Source organism: Thunnus maccoyii, chromosome 21 (assembly GCF_910596095.1).
Source record: "Thunnus maccoyii chromosome 21, fThuMac1.1, whole genome shotgun sequence".
NCBI classification, from domain to species: domain Eukaryota; kingdom Metazoa; phylum Chordata; class Actinopteri; order Scombriformes; family Scombridae; genus Thunnus; species Thunnus maccoyii.
Genome location: NC_056553.1, coordinates 11217545 through 11234951, shown reverse-complemented (window position 1 = coordinate 11234951; position 17407 = coordinate 11217545). Strand labels below are relative to the sequence as shown.

Genomic DNA, 17407 nt, shown 5'->3' with positions numbered 1-17407 from the left:
ATTGGCTTGTTAAGACAATGCTTAAAATGCTACTTTATTTACAGCGCAGTGACAAACTAAGCATAGCTCTCAGATGAAAAGAGGTCACCATTAACTATAGTTTACTGCTCTGTCTAGTAAATGGATCTATGTAACATTAGAAAACTGAAGTTGCAAAGTGATGTTCATTTTCAGAGGAAGAATGCAGCATCTTCCCGGTGGGAAAATTTAGTAATCCATTTGATCCAGCGAGAAAACAGCACCATACATGGCCAAATCTACTGTAAATCTGATCCACATTCAGCTACTTTTGTCTACAGATGTCATTTTCCTGTGGTCTTTAGAAGGAGATGAGATTCAGAGGCGGCAAAGAAAAGATTAGGAAGAGTTCTTTACACTGATTGATTCTGAGATGATTCATGTAGCGGAAAAGAGCAGACAGATAGTTAGGACTGTGTTTTGTGAGAGTGACCGTAATGTTTTCAAGTTCAGCCTCTCATCGTCTGACCCTCACCACTCTTCTCCCCCATCAGCTTAATTAGACACAGCCACACACACATTAGATGGTCCCCTTTTTGCTTCACGCACTGAATGGCTGGCTGCAGTTCAAGGCACCACAAAAACAGCTATGCAAAACAAGCAGCTTTCAGAGCCAGGGGAAACCATCAGCAAACAGCACACACATTAACAACTCTATAGTGAATGCAATTCAAAAAAACCCACTGGAATCTCAAACGATATTGCTTGCGATAATAACGAGCCACTTCCGAAGTCATGCAAGGATGTTTGCCTTTGAATACATCAGAGGAAAAAGGGGTTGACTGAGCATCTGTGCATTTTTAAGTTCACATCTGTGTGAGTGTGTGACCTTGGGTGCAAGTGTGTGTATGTGAGATGCATCTACTCACCTTTCCTTCCCGGTTCTCTGTGATACACTATGTCCTTATAAAGAAAAGTCTTGTACACAAACACATTGACACCAACTAACTAACACACCGTGGCAGTCCCAAAACTTTTTGCTCTCTCCCGGCAGATCTGCACACTTCCCCAACTCCCCTCCCTCTCTCTCTCTCTCTCTCTCTCTTACTTCAGCACTTCCTGGGCTGCTGTTTATGCTCCAATCAGGCCATCCAAGAAACTGCCGCTGCCCCTCCGCGCCCCCCCCCCCCTCTCTCTCCCTCAGCCAACAGCCATTGTTTGGCGGAGGCTTGTCACATGTAGACGTCTGTGTGTGTTCCCTCTTGACTAAGGTTTTTTAACCTCTTGCCACTACTCGGAGTCTGGCTCTCCTCAATCAGGAGAAGAAGACCGACCGAAGAGGCAAACTTCAAGCCGAAGGAGTGAAGATGAAGGGAGGATAGGAGCTGGGCTAGTAGGCTGAAGAAAAACACATGGAGGGGGCTTCCTGCTTGAATGTCTTACTGAGACAGATACACTATTTGAGGCACGAGGAAAGGGGGGTAGCAATGTTGAGTAAGGGTTGGGGGTGTGTCTGGAACTTTCTCTCCAAATCCAACAGCTTGTTGCTACAAACCGCAATGAGGTTCAGCCCATCATAGCCCCCAGAGAGCCTCAAAGCTCTGTCTCCACAACAAGGCGCCTTTCCCATGGTCTGCCAAAAGTTTTCACCATGATACCTCAACCTCTTGTCCCTCACTATATCCAAAAGCCCAAACCTCCAATTCACTGTCTCACTAAGCCAGCCAAACACAGCCAGACCAGCTCTTTCTAGGCTTTTGGGTGAAATAAAAAAGGGCGGAGGTGTGATGTGGGGGTGCAGGGTAGGGAGGTGAAAGGTGACGTGTGGGAGGAGGCAGGTTGGCAGCAGCACACTGAGCTTTTGTTGGTGTTGTTAACAGTTCCATCATCGCATGATGGTAACACCTTGTGGGTTGTGGAAGAGTTCAGGCCAAACTTGAAGACACTCACAGTTAGTAATACTTAAAACATGTGTTTTGCTTTCAAGGAAAAAGCTTTTGGAAGCATTTTGGTGTACTGAGATAAAATGTTAACATCTTTTCTGGCAGTGCACACAGTCAGAAGATAAAGATAAGGATAAGATGAAGCATAATTCCAGTTTATTACATCTTGGGCCTGTTCATTGTCTGATTATGATAACAAAACATGGTAACATGGTGACCAAAATTATTACTGAGATCTGGAAACAAAACAACATTGTTACAATAAAGCGGAACAGGACTTGGACACACAAATGGTCAGAGGATAGGTACTAAAAGAACCAGATAATCTGAATCACCTATTTGTGTGGTAAAGCCAAAATGTCAAAAATAATCCTTGATTGCACATGAAAACTGTGCATGTATAAGTATGTTTAGGTCAAAGTTGAACCAGTTGATGGATGCTTATAATAGTCAGCTTCAGTAATAATTTTACTGTTCAGCCTCATTTTCTCTTCCAAATAAATTTATCTAATCTGAGGATCTAGTTAAAGGGGAACTCCAGCAATTTAGTATTGCACTCAAAAGAAACAGATTAAAACACTCACTCCTACATTTACTTTAATAGCATCTTTTATTACAACCTTGCCTTTCAAACCATATATCTCCAGTTAGCAATGCAGGCCTTTTTTGTTAATTTGTAGTATCCCAGCCCAATATCAGATAACCCTTATGACATCATCGGGGATATTTTCAGAGACCTTGGAGTGCTGTCTTCAAAGAAGACAGAAAACTTTATACAGCTGTTTTCATAGGCTGGATAATACTCTTCATAATGAGTAAACTGAACTTTTGAATTGGTGCCCCTTGCATCACAGTCTGCTTATATTTTTTGCCCTATCCCACTTCTTTTTAACAACAATGCTGCATTCCAAGATATCAATCAGCAGCTTAGTACAAAGCTATTATTACTAAAAGAAATGATGGTCTAAAAAAACATCCAGATTGTAATAAACTGCAATTATCCTTTAACTGATTCTAATGTGCAGTCCAAAATTTGATATGGACAGACTAAACCTCTCTCATCTTCCTTCCTATCCATTCTACTTATTTCTTCTACTCTCCTTTCCTATATCATCTCCTTTACTTTTGCTCTGAATGAGATTCTTTCAATCATTCAGTCGAGCCACACAGCAGATTGCCTGTTGAAGGAAGTGTTCGACACTGTAGGTCCTACAATTTCACTCATCCTAAACAGTAGTCTAGCCAATGGTTCTGATCTCTCTTGCTTTAAAAATGCGGTATTACATCCCATCATTAAAAAGCCTTACCTTGATGCAACTGTTCTAAATAATATATTTCCTGCCTATTTCTAAGTTGCCATTGTTATCTAAGGTCATGGAAAAAATTTGTCTATTCACGTCACAATGATCTACTGCTGTCGCTTGAATCTGGTAAATGTGCCATACTAATTCTACTAGACCTTAGCTCCGCCTTCGATTTAGTTGACCATAATATTCTCCTGAACCATCTGGAGCACCAGGTTGGTATCCAGATAGATCTTTTTCTGTCAAAACTGGAAACATCTTCTCCTCATCTGCTCCCATCACCTGTGAAATACTTCAAGGCTCCATTTTCGGGCCCATATTATTCACCTTATACACACTCCCTTTAGGCTCGATCCTCCAAAAATACAATATCTTCTACCATTGCTATGCAGATGACACTCAACTATACCTCCCATTGGAACCTGGTGATAACAATAACATAGTTAGGTCCCTCCTTGATTGCCTCCAGGATGTGAAATACTGGATGGCAAAAAACTGTCTTCAATTAAATGACCATGCTAGAAATCTTGGTGTTATCTTCAATCCAGTTTTAAAATTTGGCAAACAAATTAACACTGTTGGGAAAGGCTGCTTTTTCCAGCTAAGAAATATCGCCAAACTCAAACCATTCCTCTCATTTAATGACCTGAAGATTGTCACTAATGCCTTCATTTCCTCTTGGCTGGATTACTGCAATGCTCTTTATTTGGGAATTAGCCAGTCATCCTTGTCTCACTTGCAGCTGGTGCAGAATGCTGTTGCTAGACTACTAGCTGGTACCAGGAAGAGAGACAGCATCACTCCTGTACTGGTGTCCCTGCTTTGCCTACCAGTCAAGTATAGGACTGAGTTTAAAGTTCTATTGTTTGTTTTTAAAGCTTTACATGGCCTGGTGCCCCAGTACATCTCTGAGCTCCTCTGCTCCCTTTCCAACCCCAGATCCTCAGACCAGCTGCTCCTAGCTGTCCCTTGATTGAGGCTAAGTGGTAAGGGCGATCCTACGTTTGTAGTAGCCTCCCCCAAAGCTTTGGAACAGTTTACCATTTTCAATGAAGTGTTCCCCCTCTGTAGACACTTTTGAGGCTAAACTTAAGACCCACATGTTTACTCAGGCCTTTGAGTGTTCTTAAGGTTTTATGTTTCACTTTTTACTCGTTTGTATTTTCCAATTGTTCCTTTACATATTTATTTGTGTATTCTTATGGGATAGTATTGTTATGTTATCTATATTGTTTTTTTGCTGTTACCATGTTATGTTATTTTATTTATGTTATTTTATTCTACAGCACTTTGGTCAATTCTGGTTGTTTTTAAATGTGCTTTATAAATAAACTTGATTGGGGCGCCTCCATGCCAGGTTGGATTCAGGAAACATTCATCTTGTTGTTTAGTCTGGGCACCATGTGTTGGAGCAGGGAGGCTGCTCCCCTCTGCAGACCCCTCCTCTTGTGCACACAAGCACAAAAACCACAACACTGACAGACATGATCTGGACTTTGCTGCGACTGTGGTGCCCAGATGCACAAAAACAATAAAACATCAAAGCAGCATGAAGAGAGAAGAAAATACTCCATCACTCCCTCTGTGGCTCAGGTGTGCCAGCATGGATGCTTTGTGCATCAGCATCTATTTCTTATGCTGCTATTATTATACAATAAAGAATGAGAGAGATGTTGACTCAGAGCAAAGTGTCATTTATGGAGCAGACAACAGGAGGCAGGTGCAATGAACTACATGCAGAGCAATATTTGCATGGTTGTGTATATGTGGGGCTACAAGTGCATGTGCTCATGAATGTATTTGGACTCATGATGCCGTGTGAAAAAAGGATATGCCCTGACATTACTTTCTTCCTGCGTGAACAGTATAAACAGAACCGACTTTGACTAATCCCTCAGAGCTAAATCCTTCCATTGCTGAAAAGTAAACCCAAACAAATGGAGAGGGAAGACAAAATAAATCAAAACATTTGGGATTTAACAGTGCAAGAGCAGGTGAGGATTACACCTGAAGCTATTCAGTTTGGTGCCTCTGCCTTTTCCTACTCTGCTATTGAGGAAACGATCCTGCAGTCACCCAGTGAAAGAGCCACCTGTGTGCCTTGGAAGGTACTCAACTCGACTGCACTTGTATAATATGACTTGAGTAAAGAGAATGAAATGATAGACAGCTTGCTTTCAGCTACACAAATGCCAGCAGATTCAAGAAAAGGGACTCAGCAGCTTAAAAGACAGCTTTTCATAAAAACTCTTTCATTTTAAAAGACTAAGGAAAAAATAGCTCCAGGCACGATGGTGAAATTTGGTAAAGATGACTCATATCATACGAAAGAAGAATCGGATGAGTTGTGACAACCTCTGTTATCCTGACATGACAGCTTGTCATGTGACCTCTGCCACTTTAATCCAGCTGTTGCATTGTTGCTGAATACGCTGAACAAGACTGTAATGCTGAAACATCTGAAATGACATTGCAAAAAAAACAAAAACAAAGTCTCACTCAAACACTCAAAACAGCCTTATTACTATGACATCTGTGGAAAAATTAAAATGTAAAATCATATTTTCATTGAAAGTTGCATATTTTATGCAGGTTTACTGTTTATAGAATGTCATGAAATCACTAAATGGGCTCCTTTTCTTACATGTTACTTTAACCCCCCTATTTAGCGTTTATAAGCAGTATATAAACACTTAATAAATTGTTTTATAATACACAATAATATAGTTATATGACGTGTTAATTCATGTGTCTGATTACAATTAAAAATTGTCCTACGGAGCATCTGTAACTGGTGTATGAAGAGTTACTGGATAATTTCTAACATACTGATAACACAAGCCAAGTTGAGCTTGGTGAGGTTTGATTTTCACTTGCGAAAGGTCAGATGTCACTTTCCACTTAGATTTCTTCCAGACACCCCCCTGACTGACAATTACACTGCTGACATCTTCTGAGTTTTTATGTGTGTTTATGATAAATCAAAAACTAGTGTACAATACAGGTTTAACAGTGAAGGCATTGCTGCAGAGCTGTTTTCACTCCAGAACCCAGAACCTCAGACTCAGTGTCTTTCTGGCTCATATTAGGTTTGCAGGGTATCTTTCTGCCAAACTGATAGAGAGAGCAAAAAAAAAGAGGCACCAAAGGCCTTGGCTGCCATCCCACTCTTGCCCATGGACCAAGCTGCCTTTTACATATATTTAGCCTCAAATCATCCAAAGCTCTGGTGAGCTGCTGCTCTCTATTTTAAAGCCAGTTTCATAATCTTTCATAGGGAGGCTGAAGAGTTTAGCCGATGGCAACAATGGAGCCACAGGGCTACTATGATCTCTGAGTCAGCATCAAACTCTCCAAAAAGTGCATGGAAAGAAATCTCAATAAAGTTCTGAAATAATGACTTTACCAGTTTGAAAAGATGATGACCATGCTGACATAATGCAAATAATGCACGGCACTTATATTACAATCTGGCTTTTCCCCCCCGTCACAAACACATATGAGTAGGCAGAGGAACACAACAGCTCATGCTCATAACTTGTTGTAACAGCTTGGTGAATCTGCCTGCCATTATGGATTTCTGTGCTATTGATTAAATAAATTAATAACAGCCTGAAGTAATGACAATGTGAAGTGAGAGGCGTGAGATCAGACCCAGGTCGGAGAAATGAATGTGGCACTATGAGGCCAGTATGATTGTCCTGTGTCCCCGCCGCAACAGTGACAGAAGGGAACAAGGAGACATAACTCACCCAGTAAACACAGTACAGAGGGTCAGAGGGGTCACATGACTGTATATCTGTCTGTCTGACTGTAGGTCTCTCTGTCTCTGAGTAGTCACACACATGCATGAACACAAGTGGCAGCATCCGTGAAAATGGGGTTGGACAGATTTTGTCCTAAAGAGAACATGAGTGTATCATTCTGGTCAGTGTTGATCAGTCTCCAAGTCAGACAGTCTCTGAGATGAAAAGCAAAGAAAAGGACGGCGAGGACTGGGTCAACAAAGGCATTGCAGACTAATAAAGCAAGAGGCTCAGTGCCAGGCAGTGTCTTCAGAGGCAGCCAGGCGGCGGTTGCCTCAAGGTTTGAAAAGTTGGCTTGTGATCTGAAGATCACAGGTCTGAATCTCAAGACTGAGCAGAAATATCTTACTAAAGTAAATCAGAAAAGTGCTTCTCTCATTCAGCTACTGTCAGGATGCCCTTGAGTAAAGCTGTCAGTTACTGCAAGAATGAAATTACAGGGGGGAATAAAGGATGTAAAGTGCAGAGAAAATGCCTTTACATTGCATCGCCTACAGCAAATACAGTGTGCAGTTTTCTATAGAACTGCCACTATTAATTAAAAGAAAATTACCCAGCAACTATTTTGATAATCGATTAATCATTTAGATATGTTTTTTAAGCAAAAATGCAAATGATTTGATGGTTCCAGGTTCTTAAATGTGAGATTTAGCTGCTTTTCTTGGTCCTACATGATAGAGAATTGGATATGTTTGGACTGTTTATTGGACAAAACAAGACATTTAATGATGCCACCTTGTGCTCTAGGATATTGTGGTGGATGTTTTTCACTGTTTTCCGATGTTTTATAGATCAAACGAATAATCAATTAATCGACAGTGAAAATAATTGTTTGTTGCAGCCCAAGTTGAGTGTCATGATGGGAATGTATCAACCTTACCAATCTGTTTACTACTATATGCTAACATTGGTTTAATTTTAAATAGAATAATAATAATGGAAATTTTTAAAACTCTTTTATCCTGTTACACGGACAATGGGTTATGTACTTATTTCGACAGCACTATATCTGTAACAGCTTGTAAGAGACCTTCTTATTTTTCCCATAAGACACATTTTGTGATCTGACAATTCAAGCAGTGATTTGCATACGCACTACACTGAACCAATTCCCACCCTGTTAAAAAAGTAGCTGGTACTGCTGATCACACTGAGAATCAAAACACCTCTGCAGCTTTTTGCATTATCAGTCCATTAGAAACTCACAAAAGCCTATTGTAGCTGTCCAGGGCAAATGGCTGAGAGCCACGGTAAACAAGTAGCTGGTGGAGAGTCAAACACAGATATTTTTATCCTTACTGCATGATTTGATTGGTACCATATTGAATATCACATGACCTCAGTGTTTGAGAGGCACTGCTACAGAGTTATTATTGGATACTTGCTGTTCCTACATCTACTAGAACAATTAGATCTTTTAATAGGCAATGAAGCAAAACTCCGCTAGAAGTGTTTTTGAGCCAGTTCAAATTTGTTGTAACAACACTGCAGCCTTGAATCTACAATCACCTACTTCTACCTTTTGTTATGAACACAGACATGGCCTCTATAAACTCTGGCATTCGAGTTTTTCATGCTTCTAATAAGCACTCAGTGTTTGAAGAGTACATTGCTTCGTAGGTCACATTCAACCGTCAATAACCCCTAGCAAGAAAAAGAAAAACGCAGTGGAATTTTGAAGCAGTTCTGGTTTATTTTCAGTCAGCTAATCCTTAACAGAGTGATCTTTCTGCAACTGCCGTGTTATTTTCAAACATCAGGTGGTGCGTGACCTCGCGTGCAACTCTGAGTCTCATCCAATGTACCCAGTTGTTTTGGCTGCATTGTGACATTTTGAGTGCGTGTACTACCGTCTGTTTCCAAATGAAGCATGAAGCAACTATCAGTATGGCGCAGGGCAGTGCGCTCTCAGTCAAGTCTTCTCAGATAAATAAAGCCTGAATAAACAATGTGGAGAGTCAATGCCCTCTTGTCCTGCACTGACATCCGTTTCTGATGATATCACTACGCCAATAGGTTTTAACTCAGAAAAGACACAGCAGGAATACGGCAGAACAGTAATGTCTAGTCACTGAACATCAGAATCTAAACCTGACTGTTAGGCTGACTGTTTGAGCTGAAAATGAAGTGAGGAAACACAGAAAGCGTCAAAGAGAGAGATAGACAAGGAGAGATGGGTGACAGAAATGCCGTTGCCACCAGCTGGTTCAGGCGGTGAACCTGTCAGGTCAAACTCTCTTCTCTTCTCCCAAATGGTTCCACATCTGTCCATCACTCCATCTCTATCTCTGCCTCTCACACTTGACTACTATTATGTAACACTTTCAAATTACTGCAAGTGCAGCCCAGCAAACAATAACTGTAAATACATGTTTTTGTTGTCATAGAAATGTGACTCCTAATCAGGTTTATAGAGTAAGAAAATGCATTTAGCTTAATTGTGTTTGGCCCATAAGTGCACTTTGGTGCCTCCTGGTGCATCATAAGAATTATTAGTCTGAATATAATGCATTTAGAATGGACAAAAGTAATGAGACTAAAATATTTATAAGAATTTTTATGTCAAAAGAAAAATTAGCAGATATGCTTTCCCCATGAGCAAGGGCTTTGCCACTAGCTGTAGTGCTGCATCTGCCTTTCAAAATATTTATTATGCAAAACATGTCTGGGAGGAATTTTGAAGATAAAGCGGCCCTAAAGATATAAGTCATTTGCCTATCGATAAAAGCGCCCTTTATTGGTACTCTGGAAAATGTTTCAACAATGAATAATTGATGATTGCTGGTTGCACATCACATTAACTGCCAGCTGTCGCATTGTGAACTGCGGGCCTCAATCAGCAACTTAGCATACCCTTCTTGACTTCCCATTGATATGAGAGACGCTCCCTGTCTGACTGTCAAAGGATTTCAGGGGATCACAAAACAACAAACAAATGTGTTATGAAATATGCAGCGCTGAGAAACATTTGGTCACGATCACAATTAATATTCTCTCTTCAAGAGCATAAACAGAGCAAGAGAGGGGAGCGTAAAGAGAAAAATAAGTTTTGACTGCTCTCCTTATTACATCTACAGCATTTGTGTGGCTCCATATGTTCACAGTGTGAAACAGTCTGTGCATCTACAATAAATCTGTGAAATTACATTAATTCACAAGTTATGAGTCAGACTTCTTTTAGTATGCTGATATTACCCCATGATTTCACTTCCATCTCAGTAATTAAATTTTTTAGAACATTTCATAACCAGACACTACTTTTTCCATCAATTGCCATTATTATTTCCAGAAACATTTTGCTTAATTAACTTGACTTAGTCTAAAGTGCATCTACTAATAAGCACACAAATTAAAATTGAGGTGTAGAACACTTAAAGCTGTCCAATTGCAGCAGGAAAAAAACTATGTTGTCATACAAGTAAACCTGTGAATCTCTTCATTGTCAAGTGTAGCTAGCAGATGCAGAAAGCCATTCAGAGCGTTAAGGACAGGATGAAACTTCCTGAAACTTTCAGAAGGTTTGTTCATGGTTTAGATGGACAATCTGCAGGGAAAGCAAAGCCCAGCCCAGCATCTGGTCTCTGAAAACAACAAGCCCGCAGGAAGAGACGCACATCCACATGTGATGTAGCCAAGGTAAGACACCGATGAAACATGTCACATTAGACTATGTGAAAAGGCTTTCCTTCCATGCAAAAAATACACAATGCCCTGTTTTCAGAATGATCATATTTGATTTATATCCTTGCTTCACCGCCTGTTGTATAATGCCCGAATGGGTTGTGCGGGTTCTGCCTTACATTGTCTTTTTCTCTAGTCTCTCTGGTCATAAGAAATCAAATATTATATAACAAAGGATGTTAGATAAGGGTTTCTGATGCCTATCACAACCTATCTACATTCTTCAGCTGGGCGTCTTGCAAGAGTATTGGTTGGGAAGGATCATGACAAATGGTTATATGGCTGCTTTTGGCAAAAATAATCAGATTTTCTACTGTTTCTCTCAGCAGTATCAAAAGTATTGTAATAAAGGGATCTTAATCTTTTTATCCTGTCACTTGGTTGAATGGTCTATTAAATTTGCTCATATCCAGCCTCCGCCGCTCCGAAAACTGATAACATATTCACCCTTTTTGATTTAATTCTTGAGATGAATTGGAATAAGCGTGGAGATAAAACAGAAAATAAAAATTGGTGAAATCTGCTGTCACAAATTTCTCATGTGCATCCCAGTTTTCTGTTAAGTATTATTAAACCTCCAGCTGTTAACATCAGTTCAGCAGAAAATCCCCCCATTCTCTCCCCGCAGCTCAACGAGACAGCCGAGCTAAAATGCTGCGTCAGTCTCATGATAGCTTTAGCTGCCTAGCCAACAATCATGCATTTCTTACCAGTGACTTCATCACCCAGCCAAACCGTATTATTCCCCTTTTGAAAAATCCCCAGATTTAACAGTGGGTGGGGGAGGAGTGCATTTGATCCCTGATTCAATGTTTCTAGTGTTTAATACTGTAAGAATGTACCAAAGATGCTCAGAGGCACAGGGCGGCTGTCAAAGCCATCTCAGCGTTTAATATTTAGGGAAAAAGAAACTTGGCAAAAAGTGAAGTTTTTAGTCACAGCCTAATTGAAAAAGCTGTGCTCGCAGGGATAAAATGAATAAATGTCAAATCAAACACTTTCACAAACCGCACCAGAGACATAAACCTACATGAGGAATGAAGCTCCAGTGTGGGCATAATGAATCAAGTTCAACCTAAAATCCTTTCAGCTGTACAGCTGGGGGCGCTACACGCCAGGAGCAATCGAACTCTGCAATATGTGTGTGGAAGAAACTCACCACACTTTTACTGATGTCAAAGACTTAAGTGTCGTGAGGTGTAATTATGTATATTTGAGACCTGCTCACTATCAAAAGCAAAAGATGAGAGATTCCAAATGTGGCCAGGAAGTCTGTTTTATTTCTAGTTGCAGTAAGTACAAAGTGCAGTGCAGCAGAAACAAATCTTACTCTTTTTTTTTTTTAGTAAACAGCACTCATATTTTACAGCTCTGCTCCTCCACATATTACATATCAGTGTAAAGAACCGGCATTAAAACAGTCTCTTATATAGATTGCCAGTCCTATAAGGTCAAATAAGACTTATTTGTCTTAAAACAGGGATGTAAAATACTATTAGCTGTTGAATTAGATGCATAAGAGAAGTAAACTGGCAAAGTCAGACAACTAAATGACAATAAACTGATAGAAGCAGGTTTCTGTGTTATGAATTTGCACCATTCATTTTCTTACATTGACAGAACACATGCAACCAGGAATTTATAATTCAGTGCACATGGGTCACAGTGATCTTAATAGCTTCAGGGCAGAGTGATGGTGTTCTCTGTACCTGACAGTCATTATGTTAACTATTACAGGCTGAGACCCTGCTGAGCACATGACAATTTCGGCACAAAGTCTGTCTGTTCTGCTGGCAAATGAGGTACATTTAAAATTGGCTCAATTAATTTTGGTTAACCCGCAGTCAGGCTGCACATACAGTTACCAGAACACATAAGTCCCTGTAAAACAGTAAGATCTGATACCATTTCAGGTAATATTTATCTTATCAGCCCTGCAGCCTTTGAGAACAGGCACTCTGTGCACTTTGCTGCTTTGCGGTTGGTTTGGAGGATCATGATAACACCACAACTCTTTATCTTTCTAATTAATTTATAATGAATGCGATTACTTTGGCTTTAAGCCCTTGTTGTTACAGAGATAAGCATAGATCAGGCTTCACTATAAACAAATGGTTAATCAAATCCAGCAATTCTCTACCATCCATCCATATTACACCACCAATGAAAAGTCTTTTTGATATTCCAGTTACAAATGTTCTCTTCATTCACTATCGAAGGTCTGAAGCAACACAGCTCATAAACATTTAGTGGCCCCAACAAGAAAAAAAAACTCTCTCAGCCTCTATAGCATCCATTTCTAAAACCACACACGAGCTACTGAGTCTGTGGAGAAACTGGAACGGTTTAACAAAAAAAAAACCCTAGTCTAGATTTTTTGTTGAGAAAACACTGACTGAGTTGACATACTTCTCAAACAGAGGGGGATGCCTGAGTTATCAGTTTCATATTGAGACAGACACAAAAAAGGGCAGCTTCTCTCCCCTCAGAGTGACTGTTGCTTGCGGGAAACACAATTTATTTGTCTCATCTTGCAAACCTGAAGCAATCCTTTGCCAAGAGATGCTAACTGAGTTATTATTTATTATCAATGCATTGCAGCATGTACAGTAACCATGATATAGTGGTTGAAAAAGCATGTAAGGAAACTGATACTGTAAGAAAGCTTGATAAAACTTCCATAACAACCACACATGTAACTACAACTGCTGGTAAACACAGTTTTTATATCACATTTCACTTCCACAGTTATTACAAACACGTTGATGCATGCACTGTCCTTAGGGTGTATTGCGCTCTGAGCGCTGAAACTGCATGTCAAGAAAAAAGGAAAAACGTAAATCTAAAAAATACGAAAACAAAGTTTGAACAAGATATGTCTGACCTTTCCCCCCCTGCAACTTTTTAATTTCTCTTCTTCATCTATCTACTTCTGTCTCTTTCCCAGGACGGAGAGAGTGAGAGAGAGAAAGAGGCCTATACATCAGTGAGATTTAATGCTGCCTCATCCTGCTCCGCACTCGTATCACATGGTGTACATCATCAATAATCTTTACGAGCCGGTGTCTTGGCTAAAACACAAGGGTAATGTGTTGCTCATGTTGGAACCGCAAACTCCCAAGCCAGACATCTTAGAAACACCAGGCTTATTTTCTGCATGTAATTGCATCACAACATTAAAAGGGGCCATCGGGAACATAATAATATAGTTCACTGGCTGAAAAGTGATATTCAGATAAGGATGTCAGACTGAAAATCCATCTCTGGCACACAGAATAACAACTGGCAACATTTTATTTTTGACACATACTGACCACAGGTTAAGAATCAGATATAAGCTGTTACTTGTAAACATGTGTGTAAGTTTCATAAGTGGATCACAATGAGAAAAGATTCTACAAGCAGTGTTATAAGGAATTAAAGTTTCCTTTATCCTGGGTTGTTTGCTGAGCTGTGTAACTGTCACAGCAGATACCGTACGTACACAGTGTGTTGTCACTTTGGGTGCTGGAAACTAGGACAGACAAGGGCAGTTTTGGGGCACTAAAAGCTGCTGTTGCGGTAAAGTGGTGAGAAATAAAACAGGGTAAAAGTCAAGAGGAAAATCCAAAATGAACATGCACGCTTCTATTTTTAATATAACTAGCACAGAAAGTGAAGATATTCTATTCCAGTGTAGACATGACATTTTGTTAACCTGATATATCTATTTCCCTTTACAAAGTTCAGGGGTCAAATAAGAAGTAAACACAATTATAATCTGTGCCCTTTCTGTCTCAAACAATGAATAGAGACATGATGGTTTCGTGTTGCTACTAGTTCCTTTTCCTGACCAAAAACCTCAACTATGCTTTCAAGAAATGCCCAATTTTATGCGCAGTTGGCAAACTACAACTGCTTTTACTGCACATAACTGAAGTTATACTTTGGGAAGTTACTTTAGCAAAAAGGGACATTTCGATAAGGAAAAAAGTGGTGTTCTATATTTTTTAAACAGCCTATATAAAGTACACAGGGTGACCCACTGGAACATGCTAAGCAACTGAAGAAAGAATGTGGTTTCTCTGTGGTTACTGGTTTCCTGTTTCAGTGTTATCTTACACATGATTGATATGACGACATTTAGCCACAAAGTGTCAGCTAAAGGTCAGTAGGTCCTAAACTCTTCTAACCCGGCATTTCAGAGCTTCCCTTTTATGTCTGCCATAGCTTAATGTAACGAAAACACTCTCCCTGTCTCAAGAAAGTGACAATACCAGGAAGTAGAATCAAAATGGGAAATTTATAGACCCAGAAAAAACATACAAATGAAAGAAAAACAGCAGCACAAGTACAGACACTGTGGTTAATTTCAGTCATGTGAAGCCCTGGAATCAGGAATCTTGTAGTAATACAGTAAAACCTGCACTTTGTCTTCAGTCACATCACATGTCCCAGTCATCTGACAGAGCATAAGGAGGTAGCCTCCCCATATGTGGGTCATGTGGTCCACAACCACACACTCATAGAGTAAGGTGACACCATTAGTCAGTCATTATGTTCATTTTGTAACTTTTAAACATGGTTCAAGATTTTGGAAAATATGCTAATTAGCTTTCTTGCCAAAATTTAGAGAAGATTGATGCCATGTACAGGCCTTAGTATTGAAGCCAGGAGGATATTAGCTTAGTTTAGCTGGAAGCACAACAAGACTCCAGGAAGTCTGTGTTGAACTTGTTTCATTTCAGTTTGTGTACTGGTCAACCAAACAAGATATGGCGTGTTTATTACTGAGCTTTAGGAGTGCTGATGGGAGTATTTTGGAACAATAAAGCTAATTCTTGGCTCTAGCTCCATCCAAATATATTCTTTTTGGTAAAAAGCTTATATTTATTCTGTTGCTTTGCATTTTAGACATTCCATACAGGAATGTCTTCTTTTGGCATATTTTCAGACAGTGCAGGTCAGCACTCAGCAAAGCCTTTAGGATAAATTTGAGTGCACCATATGACAACATTGCACAGAGGAACAGAAGCCTTCTTTCTGCTAGCCAGCTGCTTTTAATGTAGGTTAAGTTAAAATAATAGTGAAACAAAGCAGTTTGCTTTAGTATGTCACAAAAAGATGTTGTGAGGACCAGGAGAAAGAGAATTCAGCTCAAGTTCAGCAATCATTCTCAACCCAGACACCTACTCCTGCGCCAGTTTCTCCTCAACAAGTGCCAAGTAGTAACCACACGTATGTGGCTGCTAATTAGCCGTCAGCAGCAGACAGACTGAACTCTATGTCCCTGCTCTCCTTTGAAAGAGAACTGACTGAATCATTGGACTATAATGAAATAATTTCAGTGTTCAACATCAAGCCCCATCGTGTTTATTCTGTATAGTTTTTGTTGGGTGTACAATTGAATTATATGCTGATGTTGCTGCGTGTGTGTGTGTGTGTGTGTGTGTGAATATGTGGCCGCAGTGCCAGGCTATGCGATTAAACTGTGTTGTTTTAAGGCAAGTATAGTTGTAATGGCCTATTTCGGTTAACACATGCATTTCAGAACCTATAAAGTATGATTGATCTTGGACAGGTTCGGCCCACCTGATTTTCTCTGTGCCCACCTACACTGTGATTTCTGCCTACGGTACTGGCTTACAAGGAGCTGTCTCTACATCTAGACAGGCTCCATTCATTTGGCAGTAAGCACTCAAATTAGCTTTATTTCCCAGTTTAAAACATTTGTTAGAAAATCAATCAAATGTAATACGTTACTTTGATTAAGTAATTTAAAAAAGTAACATGACTTATTACATTGTTAACAAGGTAACTAGTAACATGTAACCTAATACATTTCAAAAGTAACCTTCCCAAAACTGGAATTAAACAAATGAGATACAACGTGAGCGTTAAGAGGTGTTGTAGATGTATTTTTTAACTTTGAACAGAGCCAGGCTAGCTGCTTCCCCCTGCCTCCAGCCTTTACGGTAGCTACGCTAATCGCCTCCTGGCTCCAGCTTCATACTTAGCGGACAGATGAGATCTTCTCATCCAACTCTCTGCAAGAAGAGGAATTAGCGTGTTTTCCCAAAATTTCAAACTATTCCTTTAATTTCAACTTAACCTTGAACTCAGTTATGGTGGAATTTCTCTTATCTGTATGCTACATGGACACAAAAATTATTTAAATGACCTCAACCAAATATGATTCTCACAGATGATCACAGATGGGTACAACCAGCAACACTAAACATTAATGTATTATTAATGAAGGATATTAATGAAAAACCCAGTCCCCTGAAACAGTGTGTTGACGTGAAAGAAATAAACACAGTAGGAGATTCTATTTGAATCGTCTGAGCTACAGAGATAAAAGCTAAGAATATTTAGCATATATGTGCATACAGCAACTTGTGCGCACACCACTCACATTACTTCACATCATGTTCACCTGAAGGGTAAAAGACTGTAGGAGGGGAGGTGGAGACATTCATTTCTCTGTCGACTCTTTGAGAGGAAACCCTGAGGGAGGCCCTGCATCCGCTTACAGCCCTCAGTTGAGTGAATTAACCACATTTATGCTTTAAGCTAGAACACACACATGCACACATGCACACGCACACACACACAGATTACATTAAATTGAAAAAACAATCTAGTAGTGAGATGTCTGGTTTGAAGGAATTTCATGCCACATTTGCAGTCTTTGCTTTGCTTTGCTTTGAAGACTTTTCAGTGTAATCAAGCC

General features: G+C 39.9%; 1 protein-coding gene across 11 annotated transcripts in view; it reads right to left on the bottom strand.

The window, feature by feature from the left end:
• si:ch211-285f17.1 (sickle tail protein homolog) overlaps positions 1–17407 on the bottom strand; it is a 114086-nt gene that overhangs the window by 69072 nt on the left and 27607 nt on the right. Inside the window, exon 1 of one of the 11 annotated variants that reach the window (XM_042399077.1) lies at positions 888–959. The exons of the other annotated variants lie outside the window; for them this stretch is intronic. The gene's annotated coding sequence lies outside the window, so the exon portion shown is untranslated. Of the gene's footprint in view, positions 1–887; positions 960–17407 lie in introns of those variants that run through there. 11 annotated transcript variants of the gene reach the window in all.